Source organism: Neoarius graeffei, chromosome 9 (genome assembly GCF_027579695.1).
Source record: "Neoarius graeffei isolate fNeoGra1 chromosome 9, fNeoGra1.pri, whole genome shotgun sequence".
Classification (NCBI taxonomy): domain Eukaryota; kingdom Metazoa; phylum Chordata; class Actinopteri; order Siluriformes; family Ariidae; genus Neoarius; species Neoarius graeffei.
The window spans coordinates 74,328,202-74,355,410 of NC_083577.1; the positions used below are offsets into that span (position 1 = coordinate 74,328,202).

Below are 27,209 nucleotides of genomic sequence, written 5' to 3' on the forward strand. Positions count from 1 at the left end.
GGGAGCGGGACAAAATATGGCAGGCGCGGGCGGGAGCGGGACTGAAAATCATAATTCTTTGCGGGAGCGGGACTGCACAATGCGGGAGCGGGACTGAAAATTCTGTCCCGCGCAGACCTCTAGTTTGAATCCCAAGAATGACACCACCATCTGTGGCCCAGAGCCAACGGAGCAAAATTGTCTGGGTGTGTGGGGTGGCCTACTTTTCTGTCCTGTCAGTAACAGTGGTATTGGGTAATCGTGGGCCTCTTATACAAGCAAGAGATCGCCGGCTTCATGTGTCTTTGTCTTTGAGGAAGCACATGTTGTTCTTCACCCTCTCCACTTGGTCGCTGTGGTATGATCGAGAACCGGCTGGTGGGTGTCAATTGGCAGGATTAAAATAGTTTTCCAGTTGCTATAACGAACTATATACGAGGACGTATAGTGTGTCTGTGTAGTATTTTTATCCTGTTTTTTTTTTTTTGCCCTGATGAGACCTTTATGGAGGATTCAGTGCATTCATCCCACACAGGGTTATTGTAGGCCTAATATTCTCTCTCCCATGTATCCACAAGAGACAGTTCTGTCTTCTTCACCTTTTTAACCTCTCCCCAATCAGAGCGCTCTCTTAGATATTGCTGGCAGACACACTGTTTTTGCCGACCTTGCAGAATCACGTGACATTGCCACAGCTCACGACTGTTCCTAACGAGAAACGTGTTTATTTTCAACTGGATTCTTGCTCCGTCTTTTTAAAATGCAGTGCTGGTGAGCTAATTTCGTCCCAGCAATCAGATTACATGTTAGAGGTGTCATAATTACAGCTTTGGCTGATTAATATAGCTGATGTAATAACAGCGAAGATGAGTTCTGCTTGCAGCAGGATTACATGGGCTCCAGTCTAATCTAAATGTAGAGTACATGTCTGTCTATGGCTACGCGTGTATTTGCTTTTTCGTTTTACTTAGTGCCATTTGTTTAGAAGTTGTAATTTCTTTGCTGATTTTGTTTGACATTTTATGTGGGAGCTGCTCATATGTTGCCATTGCAAATAAGCATTTGGTGTCTGTCGGTTCCTCTGTTTAAAAAAAAAATACTCAATTAAAAACACAGCTGAAACCACAGTGACATTTGGATTTCGTTTACAGATAGATACGAGTGTTCCAGCTGCAATAATTGTACTTAAAGGAACACAAAAGAATGGAAAGTTTAAAAAAAAAAAGCGAGGTTAATTCACATCTGCCGTTAGTTTATGGTTATTTTTCTTTTGCTATTACTATACTTGTGGCTCTATTAATAATAATAATAATAATGTAGCTTATTTCTGAATGTACCAAATATTCATACCTGTTTATGTTCAATTATTTAGCATTTTTATGCATTGGAGGGATGCTCAAATAGCTCTCTCTTCCTTATCAGTGCCCCCCCCCCCGTCAGCCACAGCCAACCTTCTTGCTGTGAGGCGACAGTGCTAACCACTATACCACCATGCTACCCTTAGATACGCTTATCCAGAGTGACAGACAACATACCTAGAGCAGCCTGGGGAGCAGGTGCCTTGCTCAAGGGCACTTCAGCCATTCCTGCTGGTCCGGGGCATCGAACCAGCAACCTTTTGGGCCCAAAGGTGCTTCCCTTACCTTTAGGCCATGGTTTCCCTACAGTTCCTTATAAAACTGCACTCATTGGACTGGAGACTACTCTTTCTTTTTTTAAAGCAAAGAATCATCTCACACCAAATATTGACTTTGTTGCATTCATTATGGCTTAGTGATTACTGTTTATAGTATTTTTTTTAAATGTTAACATTTAATTTCATTATTTTTAAGCCATTTTTGGTCTACAGCATTTCCTTACATGTGCCTAAGACTTTTGCACAGTGCTATGTACGTGCTCACAGATGGCCGCAATTGAGTAGTAATGTTCTGATTAATATGGGAAAGAGAAACAATGCCATCCTTCCCATCCAGACGATGCAGGAACAAAGATATTCTCTCGAGCTTCCAGTAATGAATGACTTACATCCAATGTCCTTAATGATAAGACTCCGTGTTAGCTTTAATCAAATATGTAATCTACATAATGCCGTTTTGCTTTTGTACTTATAAATATGAACAAAAAATATTCATCGAGTCATTTCAAATAGTTTGGAGATGGCCTTATAACCCTTCCAAGATTGATGAGCAGTAACAATTGCGTGTGAGGTCATAGCTGATGTCCTTTCTTTTTGGCATGGTATAGACACACCTGAGTGCTCCAGAACACCAAACTGCCCAAAGTTCTGCTCCAGAACACCAAACTGCCCAAAGTTCTGCTCCAGAACACCAAACTGCCCAAGGTTCTGCTCCAGAACACCAAACTGCCCAAGGTTCTGCTCCAGAACACCAAACTGCCCAAGGTTCTTCTCCAGAACATCAAACTGCCCAAAGTTCTGCTTTTATTGAGGCAGTCGTAGTCACACTTTTTGATGATTAACTGATCTTTTACACTTCATGAGTAAGGCCTGGCTGCTAATCACTCTAAAAGGTGCTCTTATTCCCCCCCCCCCGACTACATATTGAAGTCTGTTGTGGTGTTGGTGGGTTGGGTTTTTTGTTTGTTTGTGTTTTGCTCACTTGAGGTTATTTACTTGCATATGGAAGTTGATGAAGACCACAAAATTGTTCTTTAGGCCCTCATGAATAAAAACCTAGCATTGAAGAGACTATACTTTTCCCCATGACTGTAAGCACTAAAATGATATGTTTAAAATATAAGATTGATAAGGAAGCACTGACACTAATTAAAAATATATATATTTTAAAAGAAGGCGGCACGGTGGTGTAGTGGTTAGCGCTGTCGCCTCACAGCAAGAAGGTCCGGGTTCGAGCCCCGTGGCCGGCGAGGGCCTTTCTGTGTGGAGTTTGCATGTTCTCCCCGTGTCCGCGTGGGTTTCCTCCGGGTGCTCCGGTTTCCCCCACAGTCCAAAGACATGCAGGTTAGGTTAACTGGTGACTCTAAATTGACCGTAGGTGTGAATGTGAGTGTGAATGCCTGTGTCTATGTGTCAGCCCTGTGATGACCTGGTGACTTGTCCAGGGTGTACCCCGCCTTTCGCCCGTAGTCAGCTGGGATAGGCTCCAGCTTGCCTGCGACCCTGTAGAACAGGATAAAGCGGCTAGAGATAATGAGATGAGATGAGATATCTCAAGAACGGATAAGCATATTTTAATTCTTTTCTGCATTCAATTCTGAATTCAACAAGAGCAGTTTCAAGCAATTTGGATTGAATCTGAGTTTTCACCCGATATGCTGACTTAAAAGGAAAAAGCTCTAAAGAACTTGAACAACTCTGTCTCAGAAATTGGTTCAATAATATGCAGGTGGAGTGTTCATGGAACCACAACTATTCATCCCCAGACAGGTACAAGTTTTCACAACTTGCTCTCAGACTAATGATGAAGGTAAGAGAAGAGCCAGCGTGACTCGAAAGGAGTTGCAGGATGACCTGAAAGCAGTTAAAACACCAGTTACACAGAGAACAATAAACAATGACCTGCACTGTAATCATCTCCATTCTTGCACCCCAAGCAAAACTCCTCTGTTAAAGATGAAGCAAAGAGATGTGCTTACTTCCCTTCAGTGTACATTTTGTTAAACATATTACAACCCCGATTCCCAAAAAGTTGGGAACAAATTGTAAATAAAAATGGAATGCAATAATTTACAAATCTCAAAAACTGATATTGTATTCACAATAGAACATAGACAACATATCAAATGTCGAAAGTGAGACATTTTGAAATTTCATGCCAAATATTGGCTCATTTGAAATTTCATGACAGCAACACGTCTCAAAAAAGTTGGGACAGGGGCAATAAGAGGCTGGAAAAGTTAAAGGTACAAAAAAGGAACAGCTGGAGGACCAAATTGCAACTCATTAGGTCAATTGGCAATAGGTCATTAACATGACTGGGTATAAAAAGAGCATCTTGGCGTGGCAGCGGCTCTCAGAAGTAAAGATGGGAAGAGGATCACCAATCCCCCTAATTCTGCACCAACAAATAGTGGAGCAATATCAGAAAGGAGTTCGACAGTGTAAAATTGCAAAGAGTTTGAACATATCATCATCTACAGTGCATAATATCATCAAAAGATTCAGAGAATCTGGAAGAATCTCTGTGCGTAAGGGTCAAGGCCGGAAAACCATACTGGGTGCCCGTGATCTTCAGGCCCTTAGACGGCACTGCATCACATACAGGCATGCTTCTGTATTGGAAATCACAAAATGGGCTCAGGAATATTTCCAGAGAACATTATCTGTGAACACAATTCACCGTGCCATCCGCCGTTGCCAGCTAAAACTCTATAGTTCAAAGAAGAAGCCGTATCTAAACATGATCCAGAAGCGCAGACGTCTTCTCTGGGCCAGGGCTCATTTAAAATGGACTGTGGCAAAGTGGAAAACTGTTCTGTGGTCAGACGAATCAAAATGTGAAGTTCTTTATGGAAATCAGGGACGCCGTGTCATCCGGACTAAAGAGGAGAAGGACGACCCAAGTTGTTATCAGCGCTCAGTTCAGAAGCCTGCATCTCTGATGGTATGGGGTTGCATTAGTGCGTGTGGCATGGGCAGCTTACACATCTGGAAAGACACCATCAATGCTGAAAGGTATATCCAGGTTCTAGAGCAGCATATGCTCCCATCCAGACGACGTCTCTTTCAGGGAAGACCTTGCATTTTCCAACATGACAATGCCAAACCACATACTGCATCAATTACAGCATCATGGCTGCATAGAAGAAGGGTCCGGGTACGGAACTGGCCAGCCTGCAGTCCAGATCTTTCACCCATAGAAACATTTGGCGCATCATAAAACGGAAGATACGACAAAAAAGACCTAAGACAGTTGAGCAACTAGAATCCTACATTAGACAAGAATGGGTTAACATTCCTATCCCTAAACTTGAGCAACTTGTCTCCTCAGTCCCCAGACGTTTACAGACTGTTGTAAAGAGAAAAGGGGATGTCTCACAGTGGGAAACATGGCCTTGTCCCAACTTTTTTGAGATGTGTTGTTGTCATGAAATTTAAAATCACCTAATTTTTCTCTTTAAATGATACATTTTCTCAGTTTAAACATTTGATACGTCATCTATGTTCTATTCTGAATAAAATATGGAATTTTGAAACTTCCACATCATTGCATTCCGTTTTTATTTACAATTTGTACTTTGTCCCAACTTTTTTGGAATCGGCGTTGTAAAATTAATTTAAAGAAAAATAAAATATTTCAAACCACTTTATTGTGCCGCACTTTGGCTGATACTTGTTATACCCCCACTCTGAAGGAGGGAGGGGATACTGGTTTACCTCTGTCTGTCTGTCCGAAACACCCTTTTTCTCAGCAACCACAAATCATAGCCACTTGGTACTTGGGGTTCAGCTTGTGGTTCTATACCATGTATACCATTTTCACATCTGTCGCGCATCAACTTCCTGTTTACCGACTGAATGTATTTATGAAACATATAGCGTGGATTTACAAAATTTTCACAACACTTTTCTCAGCAACTACAAATCACAACTGCTTGATATTTGGTCCCGAGCTTCAGCTTGGGGTTCTATATCATGTGAACCATTTTCAGGTCTGTCGCTCATCGACTTCCTGTTTACCGACTGAATGTATTTACAAAATGTATAGCGTGGATTTTGACGCTATTTCAAGAATCAAAATGCTTTTTCAAAATGGCAGTTTACCAGGATGCTGTTTGAAATCCCTGGGGAGAGACACGGCTCTTTACTTATTTGTTTCAGGGTTCATTATCTGTTGAAGTCAGCATTCATAATAAGTGTCCTGTTCCTTCAATTGTTCGCATTCTGATGTAAGCGAGAGCGGGCGGAAGAAAGGTGACTTCACATGATACATGAAGCCAATTCCTTTTGTTCACCGGTTAAGCATTCGGCTAGTCTCTGTAAGATCACAAATTGATTCTCTGTAAAGACATTGTTCCTCTTTAAAAAGATGTCGCATCTTTCTGAGAGAACACACAATCACAGTCTCAGATTGGTAGCCATTCTGTGATTACGGGAGAACTACCTGGAGCTTCAAGTGTAATTTGAAGTGTATTTACAAATCAATAGTTTAGTTTCTCGTAAAGTGTATCGTTAAAGTTCCAGAAAGTTTCCAGAAAAGCAGGACAGTTCAGACAAAAGTCCTTCATCAGCTGTGTTTCTGAGGTTATAGGAGCTGAAACCAGATGATGCTCAAAATGGTTGATATTGTAAAACAAAACATGATTCATTTGAAACTTTTGAGAGCAAGATGAGCTGTGTTTTTAGGCATCCACACGTTATTGCTCCAATAACAGGACAAATGAAGGTCATTAATTCTATGTTTGTTGCTGTTGTTGAAGTGTCTGGTCACATGATCAGCATATCCTTCGGTATTGTTGGCAGACAACTGTTCACAACACGGCCACGAACAGGGTTCCTCCTGGGTTCTGAAAAATATTCTCCACTTTTTTCCTTGAAAAATCAAGTCAAAGAAATATTCTTCACTTTTTCTTCACTTAGTCTGTGTTTTTTCTTAGTTACCGACTTATCAAAGTGGACTTAATACACGTTTATACCAACCAAACTGGCACAATTCAAATATGTGTACAGATACAGTACACATAAAATGTAGGCTCCACTCCAGAATCTGATAAGAGAGACTTTTTTTTTCTTTTAGTTCAACACAAAATTTGATTTACAATTGAACAGATTCGAGAAGAGTCTTGGACCAACCAACAGTGAAAGAATCTGAATTTGTAGTCGATGAGTTTATGAACCGAACACAGAATGACACGGCGTTTTACGTCATGCGTTCGCCACGGGGACTCAACATGCCACGCCACGCCACCCGAAACATAGAGCCCTTCTGTCGCTTGCCGGCTGACAGCACTTTCACTTAGGCTTTTTTTTTAATTACACCAACCCCTGTATTACTGACACTGCCCGATGTGCTCAGGGACGGTCGGGGCTCTGAGGCCAAGTTTACATTAGACCGTATCTGTCTCGTTTTCTTCGCGGATGCACTGTCCGTTTACATTAAAACGCCTGGAAACGCCGGGAAACGGGAATCCGCCAGGGTCTACGTATTCAATCTAGATCGTGTCTGGTCCGGTGCTGTGTAAACATTGAGAATACGCGGATACGCTGTGCTGAGCTCTAGCTGGCGTCGTCATTGGACAACGTCACTGTGACATCCACTTTCCTGATTCGCTGGCGTTGGTCATGTGACGCGACTGCTGAAAAACGGCGCGGACTTCCGCCTTGTATCACCTTTCATTAAAGAGTATAAAAGTATGAAAATACTGCAAATACTGATGCAAATACTGCCCATTGTATAGTTATGATTGTCTTTAGGCTTGCCATCCTTCCACTTGCAAGTGGTAAGTGATATGCACTGGGATCACACACACAGCGGCTCAGTCCCGAATCACTGCTCGTGCGCTATACTCGCGCGCTCTGTGAGCTGCGCAGGGCCGGAGTGCGCACCCTCCAGAGGGCACTCGCTGTTCAGGGCGGAGTGATTTGGAGCGCAGGATGCCTGCGGAGCCGAGCGTATCCGTGTATTGGTGTTGCTGTGTGCACGCGAATCGTGTATTGGTGTTGCTGTGTGCACGCGAATCGTGTATTGGTGTTGCTGTGTGCATGCTAATCGTTTTAAAAACGTTAATCTGACGATCCGCTGATACGGTCTAATGTAAACCCCACCTGAGTGTGCCTCCCCCGTGCCTGTTTCAGCTCTGAAATCATCTTCAGCGCTTGAAGAAGCCCAAAAAACTTCATCAGCTTAGACTGCGCCATTGTTCGGTTCACGCAGAGCTAATTCGATTAATTCGCACCGCAATTGGCCGAAAGCTTGGCGCTCATGTGGTCATTGTGTCGTCGATTTTTATTGGTCACAAGCACGCACTCATGGTTTACACTCTGGCTTCCCGCCGTCTCTTCACTGGGGTTGGATTTCAGGAAACGGAGGGATTTGTGGAGGGATTTCTACGGTATAAAAGATGACTGACGATAAATGTCACTGTGACGATTGCTCGTAATTTGTCTCTTCGTCACTGATCGATTATATTCGTCAATGACGAGTGTGACGAACGCCAGCGGGAACCCTGCACTAAAATCTCGAATGTCCCATTTCTCTGGAAACTTTGTGTACTTTGTTGAACGTTTTACTACATCTGCTTTATTACTTATATATACACGCACTAGACACTTTAATAAGAACACCTGCGCCATGTGATTATCCAGCCACATCAGGCTGCCAAACATGTGGCAGGAGAGTAATGCAAAAAAAAAAAAAAATTAAGCAGATCCAGGTCAAGAGCTTCAGTCAGTATTCACACCAAACAGTGAAATGGAGGAAAATCGAGTTCGTCGTTGAATTTGACCATTACTGTACATGTTTATGGGCTGGTTTGAGTATTTCAGAAACGGTTGGTCTTCTCCTGGGATTTTCACTCTAAACAGTCCTTAGAGTTTACACAGAATGGTGTGAAAAATGAAAATAACATCCAGTGAGAGGTAGTTCTGTGGGTGGAAAAGCCTTGTGGATGAGCAAGAACAGAGAATGGCTAGACTGGTTCGAGCTGACAGGACAGCTATGGAAAATCAAATAACCACTCTTTACAAATGTCCAACATGCTGAAGCTTGAGGCGTATGAGCTACAACAGCAGAAGACCATGTCGGGTTCCAGTCTCATCGACAAGAGGAAAAAATAAGAGCCTATCTAGTCAACCCACGAAACTGCCGCTCGCTGGATGTTTTGTTTTCTTGCACCATTCCGTGTAAATTGTAGACTACCGTGGGTGAAAATCCCAGGAGGTCAGCAGTTTGGTAAATACTCAAGCCAGCCCTTTTACATACTGCAATCAAATTCACTGGCATTTTTTTTCCCATTCTGATGTTTGATACGAGCATTAACTGAAGCTCTTGACCTGTATCTCCATGGTATTACGCACTGCGTTGCTGCCATGTGATTGATTGATTGATTGATTGATTGCGTTATCGTATGAATCAGCAGTTGTACAGGTGTTTCTTTTAAAGTGGCCGGTTTTTATTCTGCAGTGATGGTTCTTATAGATCAGTACATAGATGCAGTAGTTGATAGGCATAAAACAATGATAAATCGTGATACAAATGTATGGATGATTTGACTCCGTGAACCGTGAATATTATCAGGGCGCAGTAACTGTCATTATTATACATCCAGGACACTTCCTCGATGGAATAAAAACGTGTTCTATTCTCTTCTAGCGGGTTTCGTTCATTTGATTTGATAGCATGCAATATTGTTAGCATATCGCTTATCCTACGTGTATTACATCACTCTACCCAATGGAGAATGAGCGTTGAATATGGTTTACGATATTGCATGGTTGTCAAGACACCATGATGTCACACGTCGGAGATGTACACGTAAAACTTCCACACTAACAAGCGACTGACACAGTTTTAAACAAACCTGGCCACCAGGTTTGCGTCGTTAAATACGGAAGATTTAGAGAGAATTTTGAAAGAGAAAGACGTGTTGAACACCCGAAAGGAACGTGTATGTATGAATAATAATATTAATAATAATAATAATAATAATCATAGGTGGCACGGTGGTGTAGTGGTTAGCGCTGTCGCCTCACAGCAAGAAGGTCCGGGTTCGAGCCCCGTGGCCGGCGAGGGCCTTTCTGTGCGGAGTTTGCATGCTCTCCCCGTGTCCGCGTGGGTTTCCTCCGGGTGCTCCGGTTTCCCCCACAGTCCAAAGACATGCAGGTTAGGTTAACTGGTGACTCTAAATTGACCGTAGGTGTGAATGTGGGTGTGAATGGTTGTCTGTGTCTATGTGTCAGCCCTGTGATGACCTGGCGACTTGTCCAGGGTGTACCCCGCCTTTCACCCGGAGTCAGCTGGGATAGGCTCCAGCTTGCCTGCGACCCTGTAGAACAGGATAAAGCGGCTACAGATAATGAGATGAGATGAGATTTTCATAATTTGTCTTAGAACTTTTTGACTTACCCTCGTATCTGATATACCACTCAGCGCCAGCCAGTATTATTTAAATATGCGGAGTACACATGACTTCACCGTAGGTGGAAGTAACACAGTTCTAATGCAGCAAAAACACACAAAAAACAGCTCTAAAATGGGAAAAAGTTGTCGTGTGATTGACTGTACAAATAGATTTAACAAGAAATCAGAGCTCTCTCCTTTCACAGACTTCTGAAAGCTAAAGAAAAGAGAAAGAAATGGAGATGATGGAAATGTTCATAAGTTTATTAAGAAAAGGTGTATTTGTTATTGACTTTACTCATTTGTAATAAAAGGAATATACACTCACTGGCCACTTTAATAGGAACTTGTTCTTGAGTCTAAGATTCCTGTTCTTGGCTGGCAGGAGTGGAACCCAATGTGTTCTTCTGCTGTTGCATGCCAAGATGCTTTTCTGCTCACCACGGTTGTAAAGAGTGATTGATTATATGAGTTACTATAACCTTCCTGGCAGCTCGAACCAATCTGGCCATTTTCCTCTGAGCTCTCTTATCAACAAGGCGTTTGTTTCCACCCACAGAACTGTCGCCCACTCACTCACTCAATGTTTTTTGTTTTTTGCACCATTCTGTCTGTGTAAACTCTAGAGCCTGTTGTGTATGAAAACCCCAGGAGATCAGCAGTTTCTGAAATACTCAAACCAGTCCATCTGGCTCAAACCAACACCCATACCACAGTGAAAGAAAGTCACGCTTTGAGATCACAGTTTTTCCCATACTGATGTTTGAAGTGAACTTTAACTGAAACTCTTGATTTGTAGCTGCATGATTTTATGCATTGTGCTGCTGTCAAGAGATTGACTGATTTAGAGAACTGCATAAAACAGGAGGTGGATGGGTGTTCCTATTAAAGTGGCCCAGTGAGTGTATTAGTTAATAGGCTATTATATTTTACTCAACTTGACAAATGTGTGTAAATAATTTGTTGGTTATTAAGAAAACTGAACTTTTTTTAATTTAAGAAATATTACTTGTTGGTAATACATTTTTTCTTCATTTCATATTTCCCCTCAAAATATAGTCGGAAAATCGACTCGAGAACCCACCATCATGAATCGAATCAGGGATCGGCTGAATTGTTACATGCATAGTAGTTGAGTAATAGTCTTTTCATTAATATGAACTACAGTTTCAGATCAAGATCTAATAGAAGTATTAAACCTTCAGTATAGTTTGATAAATGTTTAATGTTTTTTTTTTTAAATGAACTCAGGGATGCTGTTTTCGCTCTTTTTAACTGTAACATTAAAGCTAGACTGCCTTCCAGAGACATCCAATCATTTTTGTTTAGTGGACTGAAAGCTACTGAATTTGAATCACAGACTTCCAATTTTATTTGTTTTTTTAAAAATAGAACAATTAATGAATTTAGAGCCACATGGCCTTAAAGTGCCATTCCACCATTGGATGTATTCTTTGGCATAAAATACAATATATTTTGACAACATGTATAAACGGTATCACTAGATAGAGAAATCTTTTAGCTTCAAAATGATATATCAAACATAATTTTTGACAACGACAAGTATATTAATTTTGCGACCAAAGTCACCTACCCTTTTAATTTCCGCGCGTGATGTCATCGGCAGGTTCCCCTTCTTGTGTACCACGTGACGTGTGACGTGGCACATATTATCAGCAATGGCGGATAGAACGCGATAAAAATAATACCGATAAATCTAGCTAATACCAATAAATCTAGCTAACTGAAAGATTAACTCAAAATTTTTCGCAATTTTTTTGGCCCCCATATACGAGGAGAAATGACTCTCTCACTTTGGGGGTTTCCTGGTCTAAAAATAGACCGACACGTGGTACACAAGAAGGGGAACCTGCCGATGACATCACGTTTCACTACCACGCGGAAATTAAAAGGGTAGGTGACTTTGGTCGCAAAATTAATATACTTGTCGTTGTCAAAAAATTATGTTTGATATATCATTTTGAAGCTAAAAGATTTCTCTGTCTAGTCATGTTGTCATAAAATATATTGTATTTTATGCCAAAGAATACATCCAATGGTGGAATGGCACTTTAAATTCGCCGCTATTTTTTCCTGCTTCACCATGACGCAATACAAGATACTACGTCATGCATGATGTGGTGGGCTTTCCCTGTTCATTCAAGGCATTGTGGGATAATTTGATACAGGAGAGAAAAATGGAGTGTGCGAATGAAACGTGAAAGACCGACTACAGTAACGGAAAGAAAGTGAGAAGAAAAGACGTTATGTTATATACGAAGGAAAGGAAACGCAGGACCAAACTAATAAATATTGGCGCTCAGCGAGCACCTCGGTGTGATCAGCTGTTCGTTTAGCGACAGAATGATGGAACCGTCAGTGCACCGTCAAAGGTAAACCTGCGCATGCGCACCCACACGGACTTCCTCTGTCTGCTTGACTGCGCAAAGCGAGCGATTTCATGCACGTTATTTGCTCGAGAATCCCTTCAGATGAAATAACTTCCCAGCCACAGAATGACCTTTTTTTTTTTTTTTTTAGATATTACAGAAATAAACATCTATCACAATGACCAAATTTTAAAGGGAACTAAATTTCACCGATTTTATGAAATCGAAAACCCGTGTGCTTTTAATCTAAACGAGGTTAATAGAAATGTTTCCATCAGCCGGGACCGTTGATAAAGGCTTCAGTATTGATTTGCTGTCAGTATTTTAAACTGGTATTGTTTGACTTCACACGGAGGAGGAACAGCATCTGTCAGTCCCATCTGTCACTCAGACTTTTCTTTTTAATGCATTTGACAGTAAGGGAACATTTTACAGGTATTTATAACACTCAAGCACTTTCATAAAGGTCATCCTCTGTGTTGCTCTTTCCTTTTTTTTTGGCAGGGAAGCTGTTGTTGCTGTGTACGTCAGACACTCATCTTCCACATCTCATACAAAAGGCTGCATTGTTCCAGGGTAGGTTCGGCTGTACATCATGTCCTGAAAATAACTTTTCTTGTTTGGATTAGATATGGAACAAGCTTCACGGAAACCCACTGCTTCCCAACAATTTATCAAGTAAACAGTTCAGTGTTTCCATTAATGTGCATCCTGTAAAGTGCTTTATCCAGCACAAATAATGACAAATAACAGTCAATCAGAGCTTTATTTATCATCGATATGAACAACGAGTTAAAGACTTGCAACAAATACATTCGAACAAATAAAAGATCTAAATTAAAAATATAAAAAAACAAGCATTAAACTACTATAGTACAGTAGATATCATTATGTCAAGGTCTTGTATAAGATGTAATATTAAATTTAAAAAAATGAATGTCGTGAAGTCGAAAATGTAACTAAATTTAATAATAAAAACTCACAATATCATAAACTGACATTTCGACATCACTGACATCGTCATCAGAGCAAAACAAACATGCTTGATGTACTTTCTTGGGACTTTATAAAAACTCAAATTGACTCTTAATCACTTAGTTAAACACTGTTCGTTTTGCTCTGATGATGATGATGTCAGGGCCGTCAAAATGTCAGTTTATGATTTTGCTAGTTTTTATTATTAAATGTGTAACAAAAGTTTTTTTTTTAAAGGAGAACTGAAGTCATTTTTAAACTTGCTTTATTTCTTAATTAACGTGTTATTCAATTACGTTTTCGGTTTTAGTAACCTTATATCGTGACTCGTATTGGCAACTAATGCCGCTTTTCCACTACAAACGCGGCTGAGTCGGGCTGAGCCGTGCCGTGCTGAGTCGAGCTGAGCGGGGCTGTTGGAGTTGCATTTCGACTACAACCGCGCTGAACCGTGCTGGCTGGAAGTGGGTGGACACATTGGGTGGAGTTAGCGAAAGTGGGTGGACGTCAGGTGATGTCGTTAAGCAGCGCAAACAGTGACATCAGTGAGCTTTTAAGCGGTAGTCTCACGACCCGAATAGTAAACAATAAACATGGAGGACATGGAGTCGTTAGTGTTGCTGGTCTTGGTGCTGTGGCTTGTTGTCACCGACAACGCGGACAGATACTGGCAAGAGCGTATAGATGAGGCGAGGCGCATAAGGCTTCAGAAATTCTCGTAATTCGTAATTCTTCTCCTTCCGGGTTTGCGGTGTTTACAGATCCCAGCGTGCTCGCGGGGCGTGTGTGGGCATGTGAGGACACTCCTCCTCACCAATCAGTGCACAGGGGAGTGTCTGCTCACGCCCCCAGCCTCACTCGGCACGGCTTGGCTCGCTTCAGCCCCACTCCAAAACGGTGCGAGTTTTAGGGGCTAAGCAGGGCTGAAGCGAGCTGAGTCGTGCTGGTTTTTGGTAGTCGAAACGCGAGCCGTGTCGGGCTGAAGTGAGCTGAAGTGAGCTGAAAAAGGGTAGTGGAAAAGGGCCATAACTGCAGTTAAATATTATACTTATCGGCCTATTCGGTTTTTAGCCGTGTTGAATTTAGTTCGTTTGGTCCACGGCAGGCGTCGCTTATCCGTGCGATCTTCACGAGACTTGTGCGAGACTTCGAAACGTGAAGTGTCATCCAGGTGTCAGTGCCGCCATTTTGAAAACTGTTTTCCAAACGAAATATTGCACAGAAACGAGTTTAAATGACGATTACTGAGTACTTTTTTTCAAACGTTCCTGATTTTTGACAACGTTGGCAGACGTCGGTCACTTTGATTTCCGCTGTATGTTTTACTTCCGTCCTACGATGTCTCGCACAGGTCTCAGCGAATCTCGTTTAGGGCCGTTGCTTTGACATATGGACTGATGTATTACAGAGCATATTTCAAACACTTAACTTGCTATAGCAGCGACAAAATAGCGATCAAAAATGCATTCCGATATTTAATAAAATGAGAAATAGAATTTTGATAATAAAAAAATTTGCCTTCAGTTCCCCTTTAATTGAAGTATAACTAAATGCAGTTGAAGCTTGACGGCCTTTTGTTTCTTGTTTTGAAAAGACAAAAAATCAGGCCTTCTGTTCTGTCTGGGAAGTTTTTTTTAATTTAAGGGGATTAAAGCAAATAATGTGCTTGAAATCTTTCGCTTCGTGCAGTCAAGCAGACAGAGGAAGTCCGTGTGTGTGTGTGCATGCGCAGGTTTACCTTTGACGGTGCACTGACGGTTCCATCGTTCTGTCGCTAAACGAACAGCTGATCACACCGAGGTGCTCGCCGAGCGCCGATATTTATTAGTTTGGTCCTGTGTTTCCTTTCCTTCGTATATAACATAACGTCTTTTCTTCTCGCTTTCTTTCCATTACTGTAGTCGGTCTTTCACGTTGCATTCGCACACTCGCGTCCTCCATTTTTCTCTCCTGTTTCAAATTTGTATCCCACAATGCCTTGCGCAAACAGGGAAAGCCCACCATGTGATGCATGACGTGGTATCTTGTATTGCGTCATGGTGAAGCAGGAAATAATAGCGGAGAATTTAAGGCCACGTGACTCTAAATTCATTAATTGTTCTATTTAAAAATAACAAATAAAATTGGAAGTCTGTGATTCGAATTCAGTAGCTTTCGGTCCACTAAACAAAAATAATTGGGTGTCGGGGAATATTTTTTTATGACCTATGCTTGAAAAATCTGAAAGGCAGTTTACTTTTAACACTGTTGACCACAAATATTACATTTGCACAATGTGCCACTAGTAAGATTCGTTTTCTTTATGCCACTTTTAAACTTGATTAGAGAATCAAGACGTCTCAGTTCTGTCGGGAGATTATTCCACGTACGAGTCACCAGATAGGTAAATGATCTGTGAGTCCGTCTGCAGTTCGATGTTGGCTGTGCGAGTCTGAGGTTACCCCGCGTTAAATTATAACGGCTTTGTCGTATTTGAAAGCGAGGGTGATGGTGTAGTATGTGAAGATGACAGTTATATCTACGGTATATTCTACCAAATACAAATCATCCTTTTCCCTGTGACTTCCAGTCCCTCATTCCTCATTCCACCCCAAGGACATATCAGCAGATTCAGTCCTGCGCTCCTCACTTTGACACTGACATTGCTGTGGAGTTGCCGTGGTAGCACCAGTGATCACTTCAAACCCTGGTCACATCCCAGATTTGCCCCAGCACCGTCCCCCACCGAAGCCTTGTTTTCTCATCTGAGCTGCTCTGAGGATCAGATGTGGTCGTGTAGCTGCAGGGCCCGTGGTGCTCATCATCCATATTTTCCGTCCAAGTCCGAGGCGATAATTTCCATCAGCACAGCTGCTTCCTCACGTCACTCACATCGATCTGTGCTGCACAGCAGGCAGCCTGTAAAACACTCTGCAGAGCCCAGATCTCAATACACACCCACACCCACGTCCCCGTTCACGTCACAGCTCTCTGCTGCATGAAAAATGTCTGTATATTCTTCAGCGTGCCCCTCACTGTCATCGCGCTACTAAGTCTGATGAATTATATCACCTCTGCTGTGACCTACTTAAGAGCTGTCTTGTCTGACATCACAACCAGAAATCACTGGCCTAGTATTGGAGATCAATGACCCAGAGTTGTTTCTGGGCTGTGTATCTAATAAGAATAGTCCCACAAATGATTATTTGGGTGTTGTGTTCTGGTCTGCTTACTTTTGATTGATCCAAGACGGCAACTTCTCGTCTTTAACATCAAGGATTTAAGAAAAACAAGTGGCTAGATGGGGCGGCACAGTGGTGTAGTGGTTAGTTAGCGCTGTCGCCTCACAGCAAGAAGGTCCGGGTTCGAGCCCCGTGGCCGGCAAGGGCCTTTCTGTGCGGAGTTTGCATGTTCTCCCCGTGTCCGCGTGGGTTTCCTCCGGGTGCTCCGGTTTCCCCCACAGTCCAAAGACATGCAGGTTAGGTTAACTGGTGACTCTAAATTGAGCGTAGGTGTGAATGTGAGTGTGAATGGTTGTCTGTGTCTATGTGTCAGCCCTGTGATGACCTGGCGACTTGTCCAGGGTGTACCCCGCCTTTCGCCCGTAGTCAGCTGGGATAGGCTCCAGCTTGCCTGCGACCCTGTAGAACAGGATAAAGCGGCTTGAGATAAGATGAGAAGTGGCTAGATTTTTGGATATCGAGGCATTTTGATTTCATTTCTCTCATTATGGTAAGACGGACCGGAGTGCTGAGAGTGCGCCTCTATTTCCGGAGGGAAAGGGCACAGAGCAGGTCTGTAGCGTGCTGCAGTGTTCTTGTCCTGGGCAGGAACATCGTGCTAAGTTTGTAGTGTCCTCTAACAATGACGTATGTGGTAACCAGGTGAAGCTAGAAGAGTCGCGTTGCATTAATGAGTGAATCCTCTGGGGAAGCTACAGGTGCAATGCTCGCAACCAATGCTAAAAAAAAACACAACACGATGCTATTCTAGCAAATGGACAGAGAGATAAATCACTTGGGGCAGGCTGGTTTAGGGAGAATACTCAACAGCAGTGATCATGTGGATCATCGTGAAGCAGATGTTACACACACACTCTGAAGTGTTTTATTCCTCTTGTCCCATAGACGTTTTCCAATGATGACACATTTTTACTGATTAAAGGTATGTAATATATTATCCAGTGCTCAGCGTAAACGAGTGCACCCCCTTTGAAAAGTAACATTTTAAACAATATCTCAATGAACACAAACAATTTCCAAAATGTTGACAAGACAAAGTTTAATATAACATCTGTTTAACTTATAACAGGAAAGTAAGGTTAATAATATAACTTAGATTACACATTTTTCAGTTTTACTCAAATTAGGGTGGTGCAAAAATGAGTACACCCCACAACAAAACTATTACATCTAGTACTTTGTATGGCCTCCATGATTTTTAATGACGGCACCAAGTCTTCTAGGCATGGAATGAACAAGTTGGCGACATTTTGCAACATCAATCTTTTTCCATTCTTCAACAATGACCTCTTTTAGTGACTGGATGCTGGATGGAGAGTGATGCTCAACTTGTCTCTTCAGAATTCCCCATAGGTGTTCGATTGGGTTCAGATCAGGAGACACACTTGGCCACTGAATCACTTTCACCCTGTTCTTCTTCAGAAATCCAACAGTGGCCTGAGATGTGTGTTTAGTCATGTTGGAAATGTGCACGATGACCAAGGGCACGGAGTGATGGTAGCATCTTCTCTTTCAGTATAGAGCAATACATCTGTGAATTCATGATGCCATCAATGAAATGCAGCTCCCCGACACCAGCAAGACTCATGCAGTCAGACATAAGGACGCTGCCACCACCATGTTTCACTGTAGGCACCATGCATTTTTCTTTGTATTCCTCACCTTTGCGACGCCATACAGTTTTGAAGCCATCAGTTCCAAAAACATTTATCTTGGTCTCATCACTCCAGAGTATAGAGTCCCAGTAGTCTTCCTCTTTGTCAGCATGGGCCCTGGCAAACTCTAGGCGGGCTTTTTTGTGCCTGGGCTTTAGGAGAGACTTCTTTTGTGGATGGCATCCATGCATGCCATTCCTCTGCAGTGTGTCACGGGAAATAGTCACCCCAGTTTGGCTTTCTACTTCTTTAGATAACTGCAGTGAACTTGCATGCTGATTTTCTTCAACCCTTCTCATCAGAAGACGCTCCTGTCAAGGTGTTAACTTCCGTGGACGACCTGGACGTCTCTGTGAGATGGTTGCAGTTCCAGCTTTCTTAAATTTTTGTACCACTTTTGCTACAGTATTCTGACTGATAAGTAAAGCTTTGCTGATCTTCTTGTAGCCTTCACCTTTGTGGTGTAAAGAAATGATTTTCTTTGGGGAATTCTGAAGAGACAAGTTGAGCATCACTCTCCATCCAGCATCCAGTCACTAAAAGAGGTCGTTGTTGAAGAATGGAAAAAGATTGATGTTGCAACATGTCGCCAACTTGTTCATTCCATGCCTAGAAGACTTGGTGCCGTCATTAAAAATCATGGAGGCCATACAAAGTACTAGATGTAGTAGTTTTTGTTGTGAGGTGTACTCATTTTTGCACCACCCTAATTTGAGTAAAACTGAAAAATGTGTAATCTAAGTTAGATTATTAACCTTACTTTCATGTTATAAGTTAAACAGATGTTATATTAAACTTTGTCTTGTCAACATTTTGGAAATTGTTTGTGTTCATTGAGATATTGTTTAAAATGTTACTTTTCAAAGGGGGTGCACTCATTTACGCTCAGCACTGTATATTAGATTAGATTAGATTAGATTAGATTAGATTAGATTAGATTAGATTAGATTAGATTAGATTAGATAGAACTTTATTGATCCCTTTGGGAGGGTTCCCTGAGGGAAATTAAAATTCCAGTAGCATCATTACAGGATAAACAGAGAATAGAATAGAAAAAAGAGAGAACTTCTAGATAAATTAAGTCTTTAGAAAACTTCTAGATAAATAAATTAAGTATTTACATATACAAAAATATTAAAAAGATATGAAAAAAAAGTCCAGCAGGAGAGGTATTGCACATTGTCCAGTATTGCTTTTTTGTCAGGCTAGGCTACTGCTCCTTCCCGTCCTCTGTCCTCCTGTTACCCCTCCTCCCCCCCAGAGAGGAGTTGTACAGTCTGATGGCGTGAGGGACAAAGGAGTTTTTAATGGATATGATATGAAGAGCAAATGGAAACGCTACCTTTTTGAAAAAGGGACTCTGGAAGAGATATCACATGGAGAATGGAAGTCAATGGAAACACCGACTATTCACAATTGGGTTTTGTTGAAATTGTTCAAATATTGCTTCTATTGTGCGGAAAACCGCAATGGAAACCCAGGTACTCATTACCTCACCAGCCTCGATTTCATTATGTCCGAAAGACGGGGGGGACAACAACTATTTGTTGTGTGAGTGAAATCCAGTGCCAGGTGTGAAGTCTTTTTCCCTGAAGATAAATCACTCCAACTGAGGTGGTGTTTACATTAGACCGTATCCGTCTCATTTTCGTCGCGGATGCACTGTCCGTGCACATTAAAACGCCGGGAAACGACTCCACAGGCGGAACAACTTGAATCCACCAGGGCCCACGTATTCAACCCAGTTCGTATCTGATCCGGTGCTGTGTAAACTTTGAGGAACGAAGAAACGCAGTGCTGAGCTCTAGCTGACGTCGTCATTGGACAACGTCACTGTGACATCCACCTTCCTGATTCGCTGGCGTTGGTCATGCCACGTTGGTCATGTGACGCGACTGCTGAAAAACGGCGCGGACTACAGGAAACGACACACAGCGGCTCAGTCCCGAATCACTGCTCGTGCGCTTCACTCGCGCGCTCTGTGAGCTGCGCAGGGCCGGAGTGCGCACCCTCCAGAGGGCACTCGCTGTTCAGGGCGGAGTGATTTGGAGCGCAGGAGGAAGCGCTGAGCCACACTGAGGTTTATTTACACGTTTCAACTTATTTACCTCCTTCAGGCGCTTAAACTCAGTGAGAACATGAACATCACAGCCAGGTGTGTTTATCTGCTGGAGAAGGTGTTCGCTTGCCATCCTTCCACTTGCAAGTGGTGAGTGACTTGCGCATGCCCGATATGCACTGGGATCATGTGACGTGCCGTCTAAATAGTCATGTGATTAGCGTATCCGTGTATTGGCGCTGCTGTGTGCACGCGAATCGTGTACTGGCGTTGCTGTGTGCACGCGAATCGTTTTAAAAACGTTAATCTGACGATCTGCTGATACGGTCTAATGTAAACACCACCTGAGTCTCTAAGCAATGATTAGACAGTTTTCTTTGTTAAATAGTAGCACTTCTTTTTTTTTTTTTCCATCTGATTTTTGTTAAGCTTAGATTATACGGGCCATCAGCACAGACGCTGGAGACTCGTTAATGTTTCTTTACAGATCGCCATATCAACAACTTGCTTTTATTGGAAAGGAAATCTGTCCCTGTGTCCGAAATTGCTCACTCGTTCACTACTCCCTACTCCCTATATAGGGAATTACTATATAGAGGACTATATAGTGAGCTCATTGGTAAAATGAAAAAACGCTTTCGGACACAACTCCGTCGCGCTGGTATTTTACACCATTACTGTCGCACAATTAAAACGTGCCAGATCAGTCGGCTGGTGGGTTTTCAAAATAATAAATACATGCATGTATTTTTGTGATAAATCCATATTACGCTGAGCGCATTTCCCACATTAATAAATACGAAGTACCTGCATCTTTCAATTTTTTTTAAATCAAGGCTGAATACTTTCTTCTTTGCCGCTGCCTTTTATTAAATTAAATTTGAGACTTTTAATTTGATTTCTTTCAGCGCGACCGCAATGCATGATGGGATATATTGCTGTGGTTAGTGACCATCATTGTGAGTTGTACACTACTTTTCGTGATGCATTGTGGGATACTTTGAGTGCACTATATAGGGTGTAAATAATCCTCACTAAGGTTTTGGACAGCACTACAAAATGGCGTCCTCACTATATAGCGCCCTATATAGTGAAGAGGGAGCGATTTTGGACACAGGGAATTTGTGTCAAATCCTCCATGCAAGTCCCTGTGAATGAGTTCATTTTCCTATTAGAACATATTAGAAGTAGGACACTCGGTAGAGTGCCATCCCTCCACCAAGCCACAGATCATCATCATCATCATCATCATCATCAAAATTAAATCACTGGAACCTAGGATAATGCTAAACTGTATTACTGTAATACTGTATACCAAATTTCATCAAAAACCTTTCACTACTTTATGTTGCGTTTGGAAAAGTTTGTCCAAAAAAAAAACAACAACCCTGGATCAACATACATATCCGGATTTGCATCAAAATCTAATAAATTGTTCCATGGCCCATGCCCCACCTTTCCTCCAAATTTCATCAATATCCGTTCACTACTATTTGAGTTACGTTAGGAAAAGTCAGACAAAGAAACAAACAAATAGGAGAAAACATAACCTCCTCCCACAAAGTTGGCGGCGGTAATAAGTGCATTATTTAAAGGGGAACCGCAGTCATTTTTAAACTTGCTTTATTTCTTAATTAACGAGTTATTTAATTACAATTTTGGTTTTAGTAACCTTATATCATGACTCGTATCGGCAACTCATTGCAGTTAAATATTATACTTATCGGCCTGTTCGGTTTTTAGCCATGTTGAATTTAGTTCGTTTGGTCCACGGCAGGCGTCGCTTATCCGTGCGAATTTCACGAGACTTGTGCGAGACTTCGAAACGTGAAGTGTCAGCCAGGTGTCAGCGCCGCCATTTTGAAAACTGTTTTCCAAACGAAGTATTGCACAAAAACGAGTTTAAATGACGATTACTGCCTACTTTTTTCAAACTTTCCTGATTGCTATCAAAACAAACAAAACTTCCGGCTTGATTCCGTCAGCATTCGAAAGAGGGCGCGCGCGTCTTTTGACAACGTTGGCAGATGTCGGTTGCTTTGATTTCCGCTGTACGTTTTACTTCCGTCCTACGATGTCTCGCACAGGTCTCAGCGAATCTTGTTTACGGCCGTTGCTTTGACATATGGACCGATATATTACAGTATATTTCAAACACTCATAACTTGCTACAGCAGCGACACAATAGCGATCAAAAATGCATTCCAATATTTAATAAAATGTGATAAATAGAATTTTGATGATAAAAAATTTGCCTTCAGTTCTCCTTTAAACTCAGTCTTATAGCCAGCTCATGTACGATTCGATTTAGTAGAATAACTTACAGTTTGTTTAAAAGGTAATATCATCAGTGATGTTGTAGACTATTTAATTCTTAAAAAAAAAAAAATCTCCGTATGCTGCAAGTTCCTCCACCTGCTCATCCACTCTCCACGAGTGCACAAAAAAAAGAGCGCGATGCAGCCAGGAACCCGCCTATCGCCCAGAATGCATTGCTCAGCGTGAACGCCAGGGCAATCTGTTTCTCAGGGACCTCTGCCAACCTAATTCACATCACAGCCAGACTTTCAAATCTCAATACCCAATGCCGTCCCTGCTACTGTTTACAGCTCTGCGTTAACCATCCAGCGTTCCACATCGTCCTCATTATCTGTCAAACTCGGCTGTATTTGAAACATTATACGAGGAATCATCAGGGCTGTGTACAGTAATTTAGTCTTTGGGGAAAAAAAAAAAGAATATTTTGCAGTTTGGCCTTTCATTTCTTCCAAAAGTTTGGGAAGCTTCCCCCAGTCTGAGTTTTTAAGTTATAAAAGTTCTAATGAGCAGATATTTTCCAGCGCGTAACCACTCGAACAGCATTTCAGACCCAACATCTTATCATGCGTAAATGTTCAGACTAATTATATTATTTATAGTCCATGAAGCTGAATAATAAGGCTGGAATTTAAAAGTGCACAGGATGTAACGAATTTTTCTCACGTGCCGGAGTGCACGCGTCTGTGTATGAAGGATTACCGTGCACTCTCGCAGCTGTGCGTGTGTGCGAGAAAGTGAGACCTTTCCGAGCTCCCTCATGCTCACTCACGGTTGTGTCGGTGCGTGTGTATATCTTTCTCTGCGCTTGTGTGTGTGTGTGTGTGTGTGTGTGAGGGATGTGCCACATATGTGTTTAGTTTTACCGTGAAGGTCTTCATGACGTTTTTATAGCAGTATATATAACACTTTGAAGCCTGTGATGTTTTCACGCTGCGAGTGTGCTAACACTTAATTATCCTTTCATTTAAGGAAAAAAACCTTCATTTTATTTGCGTTTCCCACCAAATACAGATTTTACAGGTTCGACGAAATGACACATATAGTCCACGTGGTTCTTGGGTCGTCTCAGATGTGGAGCGTCATGGGCTGTGTACGGTTTCATGCCTCTGATGTTACAAGCGAGCTGAATAAGATTATGGTTTCAGGCGAAGACATGCGAAGCTGCACAGTGTCACGGCGCTCTCTAGGACTGCGACAGCTGGCGAAAACTGCCCTTTGACTTCTCTTTGCTTCTGTAAACAGTGACGGCATCAGCAGCACCCTGAGTTTCTTTATTGTCTAATTATAATGATGGATTAACACACACCACACACACACACACACACACACACACACACACACACACGGCTGCAGACTGGGCCTTCCTCACTCCGCTTCGGTGCAAATATGGAAATATGAAAAGCCTGGGTTAATGTCGCTGATGTTAACATCACGCTGCGTCTCTGCTTTCCTTGGAATCTCTTCTACTTCGAGACATCCACATTGACACTTCCAGAAAAGGAAGCTTGTTTAAAGTGGGATTAAACCTCACGGCGCTCAGTGGCTAGAGTTCCAGGCAAAATATGATCCGATGATGTCTTTGACTGGGCACCGGCTTTGTCTTGATAAATCATTATCGCTAGCGACATTTATACAGAGCCAAGGAAACCATTTATAAGGCGGCTGCAGAGGTGCCAATATTTACAGCTTTTTCGGGGTTTTTTGGTTTGTTGTTTTTTTGTTTTTTTACAGTTGACCTGAAAACATTCTGACTTCCATTCCGAATACGAAGAAAATCCATGTCCTGAGGGAAAGCCTCAAAGGGAAAAGGTCACGGGATGTTAAAGGTGCACTTGGAGTTATTTTGGCTTTTTTGCGCTAAGGTGAACTTTGACCTGTGATTTCACAAACCTCACGCTTGCGAGCCAGAAGAAATCGAAAGGACGAGTGTTTCCCATTTCTGTGTTGATAAAAAGTACAGAATACAGAATACAGTGTGTGTTTGTGATCATTTTTTAATATTTCCGTTCCTTTGGTAAGTATCGCTTTTTATAATTGGCCTGTTTTTGTTTTAAGCTGTTGTTCCATTCTTTGATTTTTGTTTGGTGTTTTTTTTTTCTTTTCATGTTTCAAATAGAAATGTAAAGAGGGTTTCTTTTATCGAAGTCTACATTTAACACTTATTCCACGAAATCGAGTCGTACATGAGCTGATAGCCGGCGAGCATTTTTTATTTTAATTTTTTGCAAATTTGATAAATAAAAACTTTACACAAAACGTCCGACAAACTCATTTTCGCTTCGGTGGACTTCTTAAAAACCTATCGATGGCGGCACGAATTGACTTTAGTATTGCTTTTTTTTGTTGTTGAAAATGCCGTTTTGCTGTCGTGCCGAGGTATAAAACAGCTTTAAACGTTTATTTAATTCTTCCTCGGACATTTCAGTTCTGTAATTTTCAAACTTCTTTAAGCTTTTGAACCAGTCTAAAAAAAAAAGTCAACAAATTTTAATGCTTAAAGATGAAGAATGTAAACAAGCCAGCGAAATGATAGGAGCAATTTGTGAAAAATGCGATAATTTTTGAAAAAAAAAATATGAGTGATTCCACGCTTATGGGTACTGAAATGGGGACATGAACTTATTTTTAAAAATTCACCTAAAACCATTTCTTTTTTTTTTACCATCAGGTCACAAAACATGTAATCTTTAATGAATGATATGTTAAAAGATAACTTTAATTTTCTGAGATGTAATAAAAACATATTTATATGCCAAAGTCAGAACGTAACAGAAGTGTTGTGGACATGTATATTCTCTATTTTAACAATGTAGAATTACTTTTTGAAACATAGGAAGGTGATGTTTTAGCAAATATAATTAATAAACGTGTGTAGTAGAATAAACATACACATTCTTTCAATAAGATTAACATGGTATATAGCTAGATTGTAATTAATTTGTAACAGACGCGAGATGGACAATCGTAACAGAAGTAATGTAACAGACATCATTTTGGAACTCATAGGCTTGACTTTGGCATATAAATATGTTTTTATTACATCTCAGAAAATTAAAGTTATCTTTTAACATATCATTCATTAAAGATTACATGTTTTGTGACCTGATGGTAAAAAAAAGAAATGGTTTTAGGTGAATAAGTTCATGTCCCCATTTCAGTACCCATAAGCGTGGAATCACTCATATATATATATATATATATATATATATATATATATATATATATATATATATATGTGTGTGTGTGTGTGTGTATGTATGTTCTTACCATCAAATGCTTTTATTCCATATTTTATGCTTTTTTTTTTAAATATATTTTTTGGGTTTTATTTTTGAGTAGTTTTTATTTCGTCCTCAGTTGGTTCAGCAACACGCTCCGCCATTTTGTTTTTCTCTACTCACGGTACATGAGCTGATAGCCTAGTAGTAGAGTAGCCAATCAGAGTGCACGATTGCTCATATCCAGTGAATATTAATGTTATATTAGATACAGTGGCTATAAAAAGTCATGACACCCTTGTTAAAATGGCAGGTTAATACACACGACCAGGGTGTTGTAATTTTAATGCAAATGATAACAGACACCTTTATAGGGTTGTAATGATACAATGCATCATATTGGATTACACAAAGCTCTGGATTCAATGTCCGTTTGTCTAACTAAACATTCAACAGCCTGCATCCATGAGCTTTTCATCTTCAATTTCTGCTTGTATTCCATGAGGTGTAATAAACAGTTCACATAACTCAAGCTCACATTCCCTTCTCTGAAAAACAACTTCTCGCATCAGGAGAGAATAGAGGAGGGAAAATTCACCCTGCTATTAGAAATCTGGGGTATGGGAGCACTTTGGATTTCTGCTGAGTTGCAACAGTGAAGAGTTTGTGGTAGATTGAAACGTTAAAGCGTGCTGAATCTGCTCACAAGCGCTATACAATATCACAAACGCGTCCGACACCGCCCTTCTGCAATGATTAGCGAGTCGAAGGCTAACAGGCTTGTAGTACTCGAGTCCGACTCGTGCCCTAATTTTAAGGACTCGTGACTCGACTTGGACTTGAGCACTGATGACTCGGACTCGTGCATTAACTGCATTCGGACTTGTAAGTTAGAGGCGAGGACTCTGATTTTTTTCTTTATTTTTTGTAACATGCCATAATAATTTGTCAGAAGATATTTATATCTACATTAATATTTATACTAATTTTGTGCAAGTGTCACACCTGCGCACCTTGGTGCACGCATCAGATAGATTCTCGTGCACGTTCCGGACAGCGCACGCGCCAAGCGGACTCTCACATGCGCCGTAAACGACTCACACCTGCACAGGATTAAGGCGTAATCAGTGCGCCGATATAAAACCTGTGAAAACACACTTACTTTGCGAAGTATTGACTTGCGTTGCGGACACGTTACCGAGCCTTATTTCCTTGTTTGGTTTCCTGATTTCCTGTTTCTCGTCTTTGATCCTGCCGAGTCTACGATAGCCTGTTTGTGTCTCGCTCGACCTATTGGCCGTTTCACCGTTTTACAATTTTGCCTGCTGTTCTGGATTGTTTACCGTCTTCACTTGT

At 41.4% G+C, this 27,209-nt stretch overlaps 1 protein-coding gene across 5 annotated transcripts in view; it reads left to right on the forward strand.

The window, feature by feature from the left end:
- Window positions 1–27,209, forward strand: part of adarb1b (adenosine deaminase RNA specific B1b) — a 520,712-nt gene that overhangs the window by 196,359 nt on the left and 297,144 nt on the right. Inside the window, exon 3 of one of the 5 annotated variants that reach the window (XM_060930271.1) lies at window positions 12,911–12,982. The exons of the other annotated variants lie outside the window; for them this stretch is intronic. The gene's annotated coding sequence lies outside the window, so the exon portion shown is untranslated. The remainder of the gene's footprint in view (window positions 1–12,910; window positions 12,983–27,209) is intronic. 5 annotated transcript variants of the gene reach the window in all.